At 38.8% G+C, this 14,927-nt stretch overlaps 1 pseudogene; it reads left to right on the top strand.

Annotated features, from left to right (window-relative positions):
• The first annotated feature begins 1,984 nt into the window (after nt 1–1,984).
• LOC127218584 (F-box only protein 33-like) lies at nt 1,985–6,935 on the top strand (annotated as a pseudogene).
• The last annotated feature ends 7,992 nt before the right edge of the window (nt 6,936–14,927 follow it).

Raw genomic sequence — 14,927 nt, forward strand, 5'->3', positions numbered from 1 at the left:
TAGACTAATTCAGCTGTATAACCACCAGATTCAAGATTTAGAACATTTTTTTTTAATCAACCAAATGCTACTGTGTCGTCTATCTTTTTCCCCCTATCATTTACCGTAATGAAATAATGATCTAACCCTGGAATTTGATTGTTCTAGATTTTCATACAGATAGAATAAAATGAAAACAATTGTATTGTATGCCATAATACGATGGATGCAATTTATATCCATATCATACTATGTATTAGCACTTGGTTCTATTTTGGTAAATATAAATTTAATCAAGTTTATTATAGTACAATTTATATAGATAGCATTCATAGTTGATATATGCATTTAACACTGACATATCTTTCTTTATTTTATAAAAGTGTCACTTTAGTCACTACCATAATAATGAACTTTTTCTAATAACTTTTTAATGATTTTGTATTGAAATTGGAAACAATCTTGTTTTACATGTCAATCCTAGTTTCCTCTACCTCCCCTCCACCCGTGCCCCACACTGCCCTCCTGTCCCATCCATGTTCTGCTCTGCAGGGAGGGTGAGACCTTCTTTGGGAGAGCTTCAAAATTGTACATCTTTTGAACAGGGCCTAATCCCTCCCCCATGTGTCTAGGCTGAGAGAGTAACTCTCTAGGTGGAATGGGAACCCAACGTACATCTTTACACTAGGGATAAATATTGATCCACTACCAGATGCCTCATAGACTACACAGTCCACCTAATTGATACCCAGTTTCCGGGGGGTCTGGGTCAGCCCTATGCTGGTTTTCCAGATATCAGACTGGACTCCATGAGCTCCATTTGTTCAGATCAGCTGTTACTCTGGGTTTCTCCAGCCTGGTCCTGACCCATTTGCTCATCAATCCTCCCTCTCTGGAATTGGATTCCAGGATTTTGGCTCAGTTTTTAGCTGTGGGTATGTGCTTATGCTTCCACCATGAACTGGATGAAAACTCAAGGATGGCATATAAAATAGTCATCAATATCATTATAGGGGAAGAGTACTGAATCTTCCTGGCCCTCATGTCCTCATCTCCCTTTCTCTTCCCTTTCATTCCCTCTTCTACTCCCATGCTGCCAATTTGCTCAAGAAATCTTCTTCCTTCCCTCTTCTCTGGGGGAGCATGTATGTCTCACTTAGGGTCCTCCTTGCTTCCCAGCTTCTCTGGTGGTAGGGATTGTAATCCTTTGCTCCAAGTCTAATACCCATATACTAGTGAGAACATAGCATAGCTTACCTCATTCAATATGGATTTTTCTATTTCCATCCAATTTGCTGTGGATTTCAAGATTCCGTTGTTCTTTTCACTGAGTAGTACTGCATTTTGTAAATGTACCAAATTTTCTCAATTCATTCTTCATTTGAGGATCATTTAGGTTACTTTCAGGATCTGGCCATTCCAAAATCGAATGCTTCTAAGAACATTGTTGAACAGATTCCACCAGCAGTGGAAGAATGTCCCCCTTTCTCCACATCCTCTCCAGCATAAACTGTCTTTGGTACTTTTGATTGTAGTCATTCTGACAGGAGCAAGATGTTATCACAGAGTTATTGAATTTGCATTTCCATGATGGCTAAAGATATTGAACACTTTCTTAAGTATCTTTCAGCCATTTTAGAATCCTCTATTTAGAATTCTCTATTTAGTTCAGTACCTTACTTTTTAATAGGGTAATTTGATACTTAGCTTCTTGAGATAATGGTTTGCTGGCATGTGGAATACTGTAATACTCACTAGTGAAGTTTGGACTGAAGAGAAAACACTGATATTGTATGAATGCTCTAAATATCAGTAGTAATTGAAAATGATGCACTTTTTATTTATAGAATCCCATCATCTACACATTTTCTTTTAGAAATATTTCTTTTTTTCTCCTGAGAAATTAACGTTTTTTCTGAATTCCAGATGTGACAAGTTAGAATGTAGAGATGACAAAGTGGAAAATGCTTCGGGATGTTGAAGGAGATAGTGTATTGTAGAAAAAATGGAGAAAGTAGGTAGACACGGGGACATCTGGGAGAGTCAGGCTGAGCTGGACCATGTGGGAGGAGGTGAAGGTGAAGGCGGAAGGGTGAGAGGGAAACAGGTGCAACAGCTAGGAGGCGGGAGGTACTAAAAGGTCAGGTAACCCAAATGTCTGAATTATAAAAGGGAAGGTATGCCAGCCAGATACTGTAATGGGGAACTGAGAGATACTGGGAGAACCTGGCAGCTAGTTCCAAGTTGACATGCTCATAGACACTTAGCATTCGTCCCAGGTTTGAAAGTGAACACTACCATACAGGAGTTTGTATCATAACTATTCATTTGTTTTCTTGCATTTTATTTACGAGTTTTCTATTAGAGAGGTATTTTGTCACTGAAATTATCTAAAACTTTATAGAATTTTACAAAGTTTTCCTTTGATTTGGTTTGGTTTTTTGGGACAAGGTTTCTCTGTGTCACAACTCTGGCTGTCCTTGGACTCACTTTATACACCATGATGTCCTTGAACTGTTCACAGAGATCTATGTACTTATGGCTGCAGTGCTGGGAGGTATGCACCATTACCTCCTGTCTGACTTGAGAAGTTCTTGTGATTGACAAGTCTTATAATTTAAAGTGCTCCTATTCCCTGTGTAACCGAATTACTTGTACCTGTGGGACCTGTGAGCTCAGCATTAGGCTTTGGTTACAGTGTTGTCCACAGTCATTAAATTTGAATAAAAGCTTGTACTTAGTCCATGCCCTTTACCATGTTTGCTGTTTCTCTGTACTTGCCATCACTTTGAATATGCACAACAGTCTGAATGTGATTTAGCTATGAATTTGATGGTAGAAGCTACTCTAGAATATCTTTTAGACATATTTTAGCATGTGCATATATTAAACATTTAGAAAATCATTTTGACCATTTTCTCCTATAGGAAACTCCAGAAGTTTAGTCTGTTTGGAGATAGAAGAAAAGAAGTCTATCCAGCACATACCTCAAGAAGGAAGAACTTGACTTCAAGAAGATTAATCAGTTAAGTCACACAGTAAGCTTTACAGGGGCAAGTGTTAATAACAAGCTGAGCGTTTGACTGAAAAGTAATAAGACACAATCAAGAACAGTGATCTTTAAAAATTATGGAGGTAATGTACAGGCAAGAAGGTCTGAATCCACATTTCCTAATCTCATGTAAATGCTGTAGAAGCATGATGGACTACCTACAATTATAGCTTTGACAGGCCCAAGGTCAGGTGTCCCAGAGCAAGCAGGCCCACAGAGGCTAGCCCTGTCAGCAGACTCTGGTTTGAGGTTTGATTGAGAGTGCCTGCCTTTCTCTCTCTCTCTCTCTCTCTCTCTCTCTCTCTCTCTCTCTCTCTCTCTCTCTCTCTCTCCTTCTCCCTCTCCCTCTCTCTCTATCTCTCCCTCTCTCAGACACACAGTGTTGGGCTAGAATATATGTCCTAGAAATATCTTAACTGCATTTTAGTTGTGATTATGTGACAATTGATGGCATAAATCTTTTGGGATAAATCATATAGCTTGCTGGGTAATTATTGCTATGTGAATTGTTAATATTTTATTTTATGTATTTTAAGTGTTTGCCTGCATGGGTTTATATATACCGCATATATGTCTGTTTGCTACAAGTCAGAAGAGGGTTTAGGTTCTCTTGTAAATGTAGTGAATGTGGGTAGTGTGCTGGTCGGTGGGTGCTGGAAAATGAACCTGGATTCTTCTGCAGAGAAAGCTCTCTTACACAAATCCCCTTCCTGCTACTTAAAGGTGTTATTTTTTAACTTGCTTTTATTATCTATTCTGCATGTTTAATGTATATTTCTGATTACATTGTAATGTGAGACTAATTGCATTTGTAGATTGGATAGAAATAAAGTAATGAGAAAAAATATATCTCAACATTGAATTCTGTGTATTGCCCATTTCTAAAAGATTAGTGTCAAGTGCTAATGATTTCATTGTGTCCTGTTTCCTTGTATAACTTAGCAGCTGTTTGAAAAACACTGAGTAGGAGTAGGCGACTAAAATAGCTGTCTTGTGTGTTTCTGCTGGAAATAATGACCCCCAAAATCCCTGTTGTCTCTAACTCAATTGCCAACACTACGGGACACCTGATTTTACTGGACAATGATATTTCTGGCAACAGCACACTTATTACTGCAGTTGAACTAGAGTGGTGTGTAAATCTGAGTTCACTTACCCTGGATTTCTGTGACTTTACAGCTGAGATGGCAAGAGTCTTAACTGATAGCAACCATGTGCCTTCACAGGGATCTCCTGGTCCGCAATGTTTCAGTGATGCACAAATGATTACACAACATGCCAAATGATGAGAACTTCAAAGCCCTAGCAGGAAAGATCTCCGGCCTTCAGTTCTATCTAATGGCTTTTGATGTGAAAGGAGAAGGCATGCCATTGATTATGAAACCCAGTATACCACTTGAGAGGGTTCAGTTTGTCAGCTATGCCACTTGTGTCTCAGGGGCTATTGTTGATCTTATATCCAGGCAGTACAGCAACTTTCTCACCCAATTTTTATTGATAATTGATGTAAGTGACACGTCTGGTTATCCAGATCTTTGTGACAAGTGCAATAAAGATCAATTGGTTTTATCAGCATGCAGGTGCACAAAGCTCATGGTGTGTGGTTTTGTTCACTATAACTTGATACTGGCATCATACCTTAAAGTCTTTCATCTGGTAAATATATCACAAGTTTGAAAGTCCTGTCTCAACCCTGAGTGCTCTGTCCCTGGGTCCCTCTAATGATTTTACCTGTCATGAGGAAATGATACTAACGTAGCTAAGGAAACAGATATGTAACTACCTACATTGGGTATATTCACTCCAATCAGTAGATCCTGAAATGATTAGGAGGAGGGACACAGAAAGAAGGGAAGTGTGACTGTTATACTTACAACCTCATCTTTTAGATTCTAGTGTAGATGTATTTACTATATTGTTTAAATTATCTATTAGTTATACATATGCTTACTTCTTAGCCATTCATCTTAGTATGTGTACTATTCTCTTTTGAATAGAGTTGCTATTCAAATATACTAAGAGAACATTTTACTTCAAAACATTAATACGAACAATATATGAAAATGTCTTACCTAGGCATGGCGTCACAAGTATATTATCTCAGCTCTTGAGAGGCTGAAGTAGGAAGATTGCCAAGAGTTTGAAAGGGCAGTCTGGTCTACATAAGTATTCTAGGCCAGCCTGAGATACAGTGTGAGACCATGTTCATAAATTAATAATAAGCAGAGTATAGTGGCACACATCTTAAATCCAAGCACTTCAAAGGCAGAGGAATACAGATCTCTATGAGGTCAAAGCCAACATGGTCTACAAAGCTAATTCTAGGACCACCAGAGATGCTACACAGAATAATCCTAACTCAAAAAACAAAAAGAACCAATAAATAGGTAACAAAACAAACAAAGAATGTTTTAAGCACCTCTATAGTAACTCTTTCATTGTTTTTGAAACTATTTTTCTAAGCCTGAATTTGTTTGTTTTTTTTTTAAGTTTTACTTTATAATTGGCCATAGCATTACAGGTAATAGGCAGAAAAAGTTCCATATTAAAATTAGCAAGTGGTTGTTGGGGAAGATGGCTCACGTAATGAAGTGCTTAATGTGCAGGTACAGGACTAGAGTTCATATATCTGGAACCCATCTAACAGCCAGGCAGCTTGGTGGCCACCTCAAGTCCTCTACTCAGGAACAGAGAATAGAATCTCTCCCTGGGTCATGCTGGCTAGCTATTCAAGTTCTGGTTCAATGTCAAGATCCTCTCTCAACTAATAAATCAGAGAGCAAACAGGGAAGGCATCCAGTGTCACCTTTAGACCTCTACAAGTTGGCATACACTTGCATGCATGCACATTGTGTAAAATAAAAACAGGGATCGCCAAACAATCCTTTTTTATAACTTTTTCTTCTTTCAGGGTGTTAGATAGAAATAAAGCTTCATCATCTTCCCCACTTATCCTTTCCCAGAGGTGACCTCTGTTCTGAGGCTGACACATAGTCTTATGTTTCCTATGATTTCTGATAATCAACCATTGCTCGAAAATTTCCAGATGTCATGACTGAGGACTGTGAGAAACAATAGGAAATATTTTTGCAATGAAGAAAAATTCCTGTTTTGTATATTGGGTTTTTGTTTGTTTGTTTTGGTCCTCAAGACAGGGTTTCTGTGTGTACCCTGTCTATTCTGGAACTCACTCTGTAGATCAGGATGAACTCAAACTCAGATATCTGCCTGCCTCTGACTCCTAAGCACTGGTTCTAAAGGCATGTGCTATCACAGCCCATATATATATGAGACTGAGACTTGGGTGGGAAATAAAATGTGTTCCTTATGATAAATCATTATCCAAATGTCTTTTTTTTTTCTGAGTGAAATACCACTTGACAGCTCACAACTCTGTGACATTCTTAAGACAGTATGAAACACCTAGGTAGTCATGACTTTTTTTATTCTCAATTTGTTTTAAAGGGAAAGGACTGACATGGTGAAATACAAATATGTAGCTTCTTATGAAGCACTTACCGAGGAACAGAGTAAACTTACCAAAGACAGAATAAAACAGAAGAGAAAGACAGATGCCTTCTTCTTATATTTAAGATGATACCATCCAACCTCATTGCTATTGCTGGTATTTGTGGCTCTCATCTCAAATGCTTGCAGTCACTGAAGAAAGCATTAATTTTTACCAAGGTGAACTAACCGAGGATGATGTAGCTCCCGTGCATAACCTTATTGAGCAGAGCAAGTATTGCTGGGCCTTGGTCAACCTTGGCAAGCAGTCCTGGACATATAATCACTCAGTGTCTTCACTAAACCAAATTGTCATTTTTACAGAGAGATACTAAACTTCAATGAAGACATTATGTTTTGTAAAATGTATAATTTCTGTGGCCAGATATGCAAGTAGGGTCTTAGTATTTTTTTTTCAGTATTGTAAACTAAACATATTGTGCTGTGTTAAATCAGCTTTATAGGATTATATATGTATATTCTATATCTTGATCAAAGAAAATATTTAGGTATTGGTTTTACAAGTAGAATGTTACATTGTACAGGGCTTTCTTGGTTGATTACATTGTTACCAAACCTTAAGGGCAAATAGCCAATAATTATCTGAGTTTGCTGCCTAACTTTTTCATTGAGGTACTCTGCTTTTTGGACATTTTTATTCTTTATTTTTCAAAACGCCGAGCTCAGAAGCCAAATACACACACACACACACACACACACACACACACACACACACACACATTCATAGCATAGCCAAGTGGATTGAACGCAATGCACTGCATCTATGTATTCTGGTAGCATCTCATTGATTTTGGTTTAAAATAGAAGGGAAGGTAGTGTCTCAAACGAGATATCTTTAACAGAAACCTGAGTTTAACTTTTATTAACTATATAATGATTGATACTGCCAATTACCATTCTGAATTTCATATAGTATAAGTTAGATATTGTTTCATCCTTTTTAAATGCATTTATATAAACTGAACACTCAAATTGCTGGATATTTTAGGCTATATCCGACTTAAGTTTTTTCACCTCTTACATTCAAGTTAGCTTCTTCAGCCCAGATATCAAAACAGTGGAGGAAGAAAGGAACTGTATTCCAGGGAATACTTCAAGGCTAAGTGAAAGAACAGAACTATAGGCACACAAGCTTGCAAAACAATATTAGTCATAAAATCCTTAACAAGTCACAGGATTCTCTCTGTCAGCATGCATGTCAGCTGGCAAAGAATAGATCTGCATGAAAAAGTGCCCACATGCTGGCAGGGTCTGGCTGCTTTGGCCAGCTGGATGCTGCTAGATTGTACTATTTAATGTCGAAAAGGAAACACAAATGCTTGTTCCATGACAGGTGTGAGTTGCTATGGTACATACATTAACGTTAAGGATAGCCTCCAATAATAAAGTAAGTAGCTGACATGGGTGGCTAGCAGTGCTGAGACATGGCTGCTCCATTGGAAGTTTGGAAACACAATTCATTTATGGAACATCTATATATATCTTAAAATGGTTTTACCATCTTATATTAAATGAACTTTTGACAGGCGTGCACTGTTTTGTCCAGTGAGGACATACTATGTTGATTTTATATGTGCATCTGTAGTGTGAATCCACTGGCACAGTGTGTCTAAATTCCAGATGAGGTGAGAGTTTCTCTTATACAGGTCATCAGATAAAGCAACTCTTGACAGAATCTGTAAGGAAACCAGCAAAATGTTTGACCCAATGATGGATTTTGTATGGTTTATGTTAAATACATATTCTTTTAATCACTGAAGAAAGCATTAAAAAGTGACCATTGTAATATATTTTACTGTATATGAAACACAAACTGTCGATGTCTAAATAAAACTCTTTGGCCGCAGAGTTTAGAAAGCTTAAGATTTTTTTTTTTCAGTTTGAGTAAATCCAAGCTTACAAACAAAGTCAAGCATGCTCACACACTCCTATAATCCTAGTTCTTAGAGACAACAGGAAGATTGTAAATTGAAGGTCACTGTCTCAGTTACTTCTCTGTTGCAGTGAAAAGCACCATGACCAAGGCATCTCATAAAAGAATGTGGTTAATTGGGCTCACAGTTTCAATGGTGGAAGAAAAGCAGGACAGCAGCAGCAAAATCTGAGAACTCTCTTCTTCATCCACAAGTAGAAGGCAGGAAGAACTGAATATGGCCCAGGTCTTTTGAAACCTCACAGTCCTATATCATAGTTACTGTTCTATTGCTGTGTGAAATGACACCATGAAAAAGGTAGCTCCTGTAAGTGGAGACATTTAACTGGGCGCTTGCTTACAGTCTTGGTGGCTTAGAGAATTATCAACATGTGAAGAGAATGGCAGCATGCTGGCAGGGATGGTTCTGAAGAAGTAGCAGAGTTTTTTATTTTTTTATTTTCATTTATTTATTTTATATAACCAAATCCATTTAAATGAAAAAAAACATTTATAGACAATATTTTGGAATTTGGGCATCATTCTTTCCAAAATACTTCCTGCTGGTAAGGGGCGCTGTCACAGGGGATTCGAAGAAGATGCAGAAATCCTGGCTGTAGTCTGTAAGGATGCTTGGTCCAGCTGTTTTGAATGTAGGATCACCTGGTACTCTGTTTCAGGTGGTCTGGCTTGATCAAACCACATTAGTCTGGAAGGAATCCACATCTTTTCATTTTCTGTGGAAACAAAAATAGAAATCTTTTTTCCTAGTAACTTGTCCTTGAACTTAAATTTTGGAGTCAAAGCATTTTTTTAATTTATTATTTTAATGTCGATCCCAGTTCCCTCTCCCTCCTTCCCTCCCTCTCTCTTTCCCTGCCTCCCTCCTTCCCTCCTTTTACCCTCTCTGCCCTCTCACATGTACACTAACCACACTCTCCTCCCATCCCCCAACCTAATTCCATATGTAGGGGAATGCCATCCAGTTGGGGTCATGTAGATATGACAGGTCATGTGATGTAGGGACTAGGGCTTCTCTCCTGTCTCTTAAGGCAGTTCTCCCTCCATGGGGGATGTGTTCGCAAAGTACTTTTGTGCACCAAGTATACATCCTGGCTCCACAGTCTGAGGTCCCTTAGATGCTCAGTCCTTCTGGCTGAGACCCATATTCAGGGGGCCCTGAGTCAGTCCCATGCTAGCTTTCCAGCTTTCAGTCTGGTGGCCCTTTAGCTCCTCCCTGTTCACATCAGCTGTCTCTATGTGTTTCTGCAACCTGGTCTTGTCCTCTCCATCTGCATCTGGTTTCTACTTCGACTCAGTGTTTATGTATGGGTGTTTACTCCTATTTCCATCAGGCATTAGTTGAGGGCTCCATGGATAAGTTAGTTGTTGATCTCACTCTCCGGGAAGGACAGTTATGTTAGCCTTTCAACAGAAACTCAAATTGTTAGTTGGCAGCAGTCTTGTAGTTCTCTAGACCTTTCTTTGTGTTTAATTTTATCTTCAAACCATTATTGGCTCCCTCTTTTATGTTCTCTCTCTCTCTCTCTCTCTCTCTCTCTACCTCTTTCCTGTCTTCTTTTCCTAAACCGGTTCAATCTTCCTGGTTGCACTCGTTTTCTCCTACTTCTCTCTCCATTTGCTTCCCCCCCCCCACCGTCCATTTCCCCTTTGCTCTGGGGGACTTGTCCCTTCCTGGTTCTCTGAGTAACTTTATGTGAATCTCTTAGAATACACCGTGTATCCTAGTTCCTCTGGTGGTATGAATTATAGGCTGGTGATCCTTTCATCTAGGTCTAAAATCCATATATGAGTGAGTACATACTGTGTTCCTCTTTTTGTGACTGGGTTACCTCATTCAGGATGGTTTCTTCAAGTAGCAGAGTTTTACAACTTGATACTCAGGAAATGGGGTGGGGCCAGGCGATGGGGATAGACTTGACCTGCCATGGGTTTTTGAACTTCAAAGGCCATCCCCAGGGCAAATAAGCTCCAACAAAGACACACCTACTAATTTTCACAGTCTACCAATTGGTGACTATGCATTCAAATATATGAGCTACAGGGACCATTCTCATTCAAAACATCACACCCAAACTCAGTTACAGGCCACACATCCTAATACTTCCTAAAGAGTTCCAACAACTGTCCATCAAATATTGAAACATAAGCCAATGGGCCACTCTTATTCAAACCATTGCAGACAACTACTGGTGCAAGTTTGAAGCCATCTTTGGCTGTTTTAGACCATACTTCAAAAAACAAACAAACAAACAAAAAAGGCTCTAGACTGGTTAACAAAATCCCTCTGTACTATACATTTAGTATACATTATTAGTAATTTATATGGGCTTCTTTTTACATTTATAGATGCAGAGATTGTTACCACTATTAGATACATGCTAAGCCCTATTATTATTTTCTTAATATGATCTCCTTTTTTGGTCCTTGATATTAACAGCTATCATTAAAAGGGAAAGAACATAGCTTCTTTCTTTTTTGTACCTTTCCTGACTTTATTGTTCTAGACTCTGACTTCACAGGCACTGTTTCTCCTTGAACTTGACTAGTGTCATTTGATTCTTTTATTCATAGTCAAATCTGATAACTTTGACTCAGCATCTGTGTATGTGAAAAAGTAAAATATACCCATGTGTTTGCAAAAGAAAGAGTAAAGAGGATTGGCATGCAGGTGAAGAATGAAATACTGAACTAAAATGCTCATCTTCTGATTCGTTATCCACCGGCCGAATTCCAGGCTTTTTTGTCAGTTTCCTTATGTCTTACATAAGAACTGGACTTGGAGCCCAGTAGTGGGTCCTATCAATCCCAGCAAGCGGATCTCCTGGAGGCCAAATTGACTACACAGTAGGTTCCAGGACGGAAGAAAGAGTTATGGAATGAAGTCTGGGGTGTTCCTGAATGGAGGCCTAGTACAGAGACCATTGTGAAAAAAATATGAATGTAAAGCCTGGATAGCCTTAGAGAACCAATTATTAGAGATGCCAGGAATACCTGCTAAAGAGAACTACTCTCAGGAAGTGCAACCAGCCCAAGATAGCAAAGTGCCTTACACTTAAAAAACCTGAACATAGTTAGAAAACTGAAGAGTGTTTTGAGATCACATAGGGAGATGTATGATTGAAGTTGGCCAGCTGGTTTTCAGTCTTGCTTTGGTAGAGTATTTCTTCACTATGCTCCCTTACTTATTTTTGGAATGGTAATGCATATTTTGTGCCATTATGTATTAACAGCATGTGATCTGCATTTCGATATTGATTTTTATAAGAGATTAGAGGTATGAGATTGCATGAGTCTTAGAAGCAAATTTGGACTTTAAAACATTTTTGAGACTCTGTGACAGACTATGGGGACTTTCAGATTTGAACAAAACACGTTTTGCATTATGTTATTGTCACAAAATTCTGAAGGTTAGTGAGTGGAAAGTGGGTGTTAGAATATAACTGCCCCCCCTGATTTCACAGGTAGTGGCACTGTTAGGAGATGTGTCTTCTCTGGTGTTGGAGTGTGTTTGGACTTGCTGGAGGCAGTGTGACACTGTGGGGACAAGCTTTGAGATATCCTAAACAAGGATAGCACCCAGATTTTCAGTACTTCCTATGGACTGCAAAGTGTAGGATTCTTAGCTCTTCCTTGAGCTCCTCTTCTACCTGTGTGCCACCATGCTCCCCCTGCTATAATGAGAATGGACTGAACCTCTGAATGTGTAAGTGAGCCATTCCAATTAAATGTTTCCTTTATAAAAGATGTTGTGGTCATGATTTCTCTTCACTGCAATAAAACCACTAAGACACCATCCTACCTCCAGACACTTGCCCAGTTATGTTGTAGCATCTTCATTAGTAAGAGTCCGAAACTAGAGACAATCCAAGGAAACAATAAATGAATATGGTACATTTACAACATGGAGTGTCATTCGGTGCTTAGACAATGAAAAATATCATGAAATTGCAGGTAAACAGAATTAGATAATAATCTTCTGGAATGAGGTAACAGAGAACCAGAAAAACAAACATATTAAGAAAGGATAACCATGCTTCATTCACAGAACCAGAGAGTCTAAGTAACATGGAATGGGGGAGACAATATTCAGGAATCTCCCTAGGAATGGGAAATAGAGTCTATTTAGTGAGTGGACTGAAAGCAAATGGGCATGGAAGCACTTAAGCATAGGTTAGGGTGGAGGGTAGAGGAAGAGAGTACTAGGAGAGATGAGTAGATTATGGTGCACATGTCAGGGATGACCTAGAAACCTAGGACAATAGAAACTCCCAGGAATCTACAAGGGTGACCCCAGCTAAGACTAGTAATAGGGGATCCAGAATCTCAACCTGCCATATTCTAGAAGGATGTGACTTGTCCAGTGGAGGGACTGAGAGACCAACTCAGCAACAAAATCATCAACTTGCATGTAGTCGAGCCTACAAAATGAGATGGGGTAAAGTTGTCTCAAAATCTGAGAGGCCAACTGTGGTGGTTGGAAAGAAAATGGCTACTAAAGGGTGTGGTACTATAGGAGGTATGGCCTTGTTTGTGGCAGTGTGTCACTGTGTGGAAGAACTGAGGAAAAACTGGGGTTTCTTTCCTTTTTTTTTAATTTTATATAACCAAGTCCATTTAAGTGAAAACAAAGATTTATAGACAATATTTGGGAATTTGGGCGTCATTCTTTCCAAAATACTTCCTGCTGGTAAGTGGCGCTGTCACAGTGGATTCGAAGAAGATGCAGAAATCCTGGCTGTAGTCTGTAAGGATGCTTGGTCTAGCTGTTTTGAATGTAGGATCACCTGGTACTCTGTTTCAGGTGGTCTGGCTTGATCAAACCACATGTCTGGAAGGAATCCACATCTTTTCATTTTCTGTGGAAAAAAAATAGAAATCCTTTTCCCCAGTAACTTGTCCTTGAACTTAAATTTTGGAGTCAAAGCATTTTTTTAATTTAATTTATTATTTTAATCTCGTTCACAGTTCCCTCTCCCTCCCTCCCTCCTTCCCTGTCTTCCACCCTCTCTCTCTTCCTCCCTCCCTCCTTCCCTTCCTTTTTTCTCTCTGCCCTCTCACATGCACTCTAAACATCCTCCCCTCCCATCACCCCACCCAAATTCCATATGTAGGGGAATGCCATCCAGTTGGGGTCATGTAGGTCTGACAGGTCATGTGAAGTAGGGACTAGGGCTTCTCTCCTGCCTCTAGATTAAGGCAGTTATCCCTCCTTGGGGGATGTGTTCAAAAAGTCCAGAAACTGGTGTTTCTATGTGAAATAAAAACTTTTACTTTAAAAATATATTCATGAATCTATATAAGTATCTCATATGATATCAATGCATGAATCTATATTTAAAAAGACAGTGGAAGGGCAAAAGCCACATGGCAACATACTCTGAAGTGTTGTAAACATCACTTACTAACAGACGTTTTCCATTGATTCAACCATTGTCTACTTTACTAAGTATTGTATACTGCTTTTCAGTTTTGTTTATGAAAGAAGATGAAGCAGCGATGTTTACTCTTATATCCTATAATTACACACTCACATTGCACAAAAGTAATGCCCAATTCAATTTCATGAGCTTTCACCTGTCCCTTTATCACTTCAATTAGTCTAAGTATAAGGGAAACTAAATGTGTAATCATGTCAGGCTCTTGTTTCAGACTATGAACAAACTATGACAGCAATAAACTGGGTCCCTAGGATTCACCGAACAGGAGAACGACATTTAGTATGTGATTACTACAGGCCAGAATTAGCACTTAAATAATGAATTTGATTTCTTGTGTTGCAAATTTTAGGCCAGATATGGAACAATTTTGCAGGTTTTTATGCCCAATTAAATTAATAGTATTTTGGGAATCGAAATTGCTAACACAAAGTAAAATACTGCTCCAGGAAGAGAAAGAAGAAAGTGGGTTTAAACAGAGATTTAAAGATGTCAAGATTACAAAAGTTTCAATATAAACTTGATTGTAGATAAATACCAGTCATAAGTTCTTTTAAATTTGCTGAATCAAGAAATAAAATGGGAATGAGGAAGTAGATGTACATGTTGTATAATTCTAATTAATGGAATAGGAGGAAACAGTGCATTCAGTACAAATCTTTGCTTTCTGTCTGGAGCAGAAACACCTCCTGGTCACTGAATGTCCCCATTGCCACTAGGGAACCATTCCAGTCACAATCACACTGCTGTGCTAGAGAATGAGTTCTTATGCTGTTCCTTTATAATGAAGCAAAATATAACTGAACACGTGAAAACCACTGGTTGAGTACACCGACGGAAAATTCATTAATTAGGTCTCACTCTCTATTCCTGTCAGTATGCAAGACCAAGAACATGAACATGAGTCTGAACATACTTGAGCTCCCTACCTCAGAAAGTGGTATCTCAAAGTAGTTACATCATGGCAGCTCTCTCAATGCAGCCCATGGAAAACAGT

Source organism: Phodopus roborovskii, unplaced genomic scaffold (genome assembly GCF_943737965.1).
Source record: "Phodopus roborovskii unplaced genomic scaffold, PHOROB, whole genome shotgun sequence".
NCBI lineage: Eukaryota > Metazoa > Chordata > Mammalia > Rodentia > Cricetidae > Phodopus > Phodopus roborovskii.